This window comes from Callorhinus ursinus, unplaced genomic scaffold (assembly GCF_003265705.2).
Source record: "Callorhinus ursinus isolate GAN/ISIS: 27379988/994484 unplaced genomic scaffold, GSC_fseal_2.0 scaffold98, whole genome shotgun sequence".
Lineage (NCBI taxonomy): Eukaryota > Metazoa > Chordata > Mammalia > Carnivora > Otariidae > Callorhinus > Callorhinus ursinus.
Window position 1 is genome coordinate 29,571 of NW_027397160.1, and position 2,976 is coordinate 32,546.

A 2,976-nucleotide genomic window follows, 5' to 3' on the forward strand; every position below is an offset into this window, starting at 1 on the left:
CCCTCGTGGGGCCCTCCTCCCTCGTGGGGCCCTGCTATGGAAGAAACTCCTGGGAGTCTGCCCGCCATGAGCTCCTCTGGGTCTTCTGGCTAGCTTCTCCTGCCCCCAAACACCAGTGCCCTGGGGAAGGCCCCGCCTGTGTGCCTTAACCTCTCCGGCCTGCTGCTGGAACCCACAGGCCCCTTGTCAGAAACGCGTATTGAAATGTGTCAAATACAACACTCCAGATTTCAAGGGGAGATAATTGTGTGAAAACACAGTTATCAAAATACTTTTAAAGCAAATGATGCATTGAGATGCAGGCTTCTCCATGAAGGTACTAAGAAAGGGGGGGAGCAGGTTCTCATGCAGGATACACATCTGTAATGGGGTGCAGGATGCTGGTGGCTTCATTGGTGACCGTCCCCGTGCTGCCAGGGTGGTAACCCGCATCACCTCTGCATTCCTCATGGTAGCTGGGTCTGCCTCACGGTTAGGAAAAATTCAGGGCGCTGAATTCCACCGCCAACGCTGCAGGGCGCCCACTGCTCACTCAGGGAAAGCACACACCTGGCCAACAACAGCCCGCTTGAACCAGAAAGGAGCCCCAAAAGCCCAGCCTCCTGAACTACTCTGCGGGGACATCAGCGGCAGTTTGTCCCCAACACCGGCGCCCTTTCCCTGGGGCGACCCCCAGACACGCGACAGGCGGGACCCCCAGCTTGCTGCACCCTGGCCGGTCACCCCCGGACAGGGGATCTGCAGCCCTGCGCCGGGTGCGGCTCAGAGGGACGTCCGAGCACCTGTATGCTCAAAGGCCCGGCGGGGCGTCCACACCGGTGAGACAAACGTTACAGCGGGGGTCGCCCCAGGTTCTCCCCGCGGCGCGCGTGCATGCACGCTCATAGACGCTCACGCGCTCGCGGGCGCTCACAGGCGCACACGCTTGTGGGTGCACACATTCACACTCGCGGGCGCACACCCGCCTGCCCCCGCCCGCTCCTCCCGCGCTCCCTGCGGTCTGCGTCCCTCCGACCCCTCCCGCCCCGCCCCTGGACACCTCCCTCCGGGGCCTAGAGACACCATCTAAGCTCCATCTAAGCTCCATCTAAGCAGGGTACCGGCTTCCGCGGCCGAATTCCCCCTCCCTCCGATTTCCGAGCACGTGGGGCATCAGCGGGGTCCCGCGAGGGTCGCGGAGCCGCTTGTTCACTGAGCCCCATGCCCCGGGCGCATGCTCCTTCAGGCGGATCCGCGGGGTTAGGAGGCGGAGGGTAATATCCAAGGACCAGGTCACCCATCGCTCCCCCAGACTCAGGGTGGGGAGAGAGAAGTGGGCGCCCTCGTGCCCCCTAAGCCAGGAGCTCAGAATCCACCTAGGAGGACTTGGGGGGGGGCGGAGGGGGGAATGAGGCGGGGCTAAAGCGGGTGGGGCGGGGAGGGGCCGGGAACTGAGCGTCCCGGGTTCTGCGCAGGGGGGAGGGAAGGGGGTGGGCAGCTGGGGAACCAAGTCCAGACTAGAAGCATGCCTGGGGGCTTGCTGATTTTACTGTGGGAAAGGCCACCTGTGAATACATGATTAGCCCCAAGGATCAAGTCAGAGAACCTGCATACAGCTATGAGGTTCCAGGATAAAAATGAATATTCTTTGTTTCCTAACTTTTGTGCAAACAAAAAAGTGCCCTGGCCTAATGGGTGAGAATTTTTAAAAACGAAAGTGAGCGTCAGGGTGACAGAGCCAGGCTCCCCTGCTGGCACTGGGGACCCCCAGGTTGGGGCACGGCCTCTTCTGCGCTGGGGAATGAGAGGGGTGCCTGTCTCTGAGATGTGGGGGGGCGACAAAGGTAAGGGGTGCGGTGGGGTCTCCTGCAGAGGACAGGTCGCTGAACCTGCACATACGGACTAAATAAAAAGCCTCAGCACGACCAGTGTAGAGACAGTCTGCCCCCCACTGCAGCAGCCCCCCCCCCCCCGCTGCCTAGCGCTGCGCAAGGCCTGGCCTGGGGGTGCGGAGCTTAGATGAGACCTGGGGCCCCGGCTGCCACACTCCGCCTGGAGGCCCCCCGCACCCCGCGGGCCGCGCGCTCCCGGCTCAGAGTGGGAAGCCGCTCAGAGCGCGTGGACACAGGGTGGCTGGGACCCAGAAACAGTCCCCACTGCTGTAGGCTGAGAGGCTCACGCCTGCTCCTAGGGGCCGCCAGGAGGGGGCGTCGTGCCCACACAGAGTCTCCCAGCACCCCGCGTTGAGGGCCTCGCGGAGGGGCCAGGGTTCCCCAGGACTCAGGCTGAAAAGCACCACCCTCCTGCAAGCTTCCGTTAGAGAAGACTGAGGACAAAGTGGGTGGCTCCTGAGAGCAGCCCAGGCGGTGGGGGGAGGGCTTCCTGCCCCCCAAATGCAAAAGAGGCCCGATGCTGCCCCACACTGCCAGACAGCTTTTAAGGATTTTACTTATTTATTCATGAGAGACAGAGCGAGAGAGAGAGAGAGAGAGAGAGAGAGAGAGAGAGAGAGGCAGACTCCCCGCTGAGCTGGGAGCCTGACGCTGGACTGGACTCGATCCCAGGACCCCGGGATCATGACCTGAGCCGAAGGCAGACGCTTAACCATCTGAGCCACCCAGGTGCCCTGCCAGACAGCTTTTAAAGTGCACATCTGGGGCGCCTGGGTGGCTCAGTTGGTTAAAATGCACATCTGTTCCCGTCCTGTTGTGGATACTTTCCCCAGGGATGAAGGGCTCCCCACAGGCACCCAGACCCGGAGGTCCGACCGCCCCACCCACTCCTGCACCCAGCCCTCTGGGGTTCCCCGCCCCCACCCTGAAGGTTTCCTCCTCTGAGGCCCCCCTGAGCCCCTCCCACGCTGGGGGAGGAGGCAACTGCCAGGGCCTCTCTGGGCTGGTGGTTGGCGGAGCCGTGGTCTGAGCGAGGCGCAGGCTCCACCACTGGGGATGGTGGGCACAGCACCGTCCCTGCCTGGGGACTGAGCGAATGAAGGAG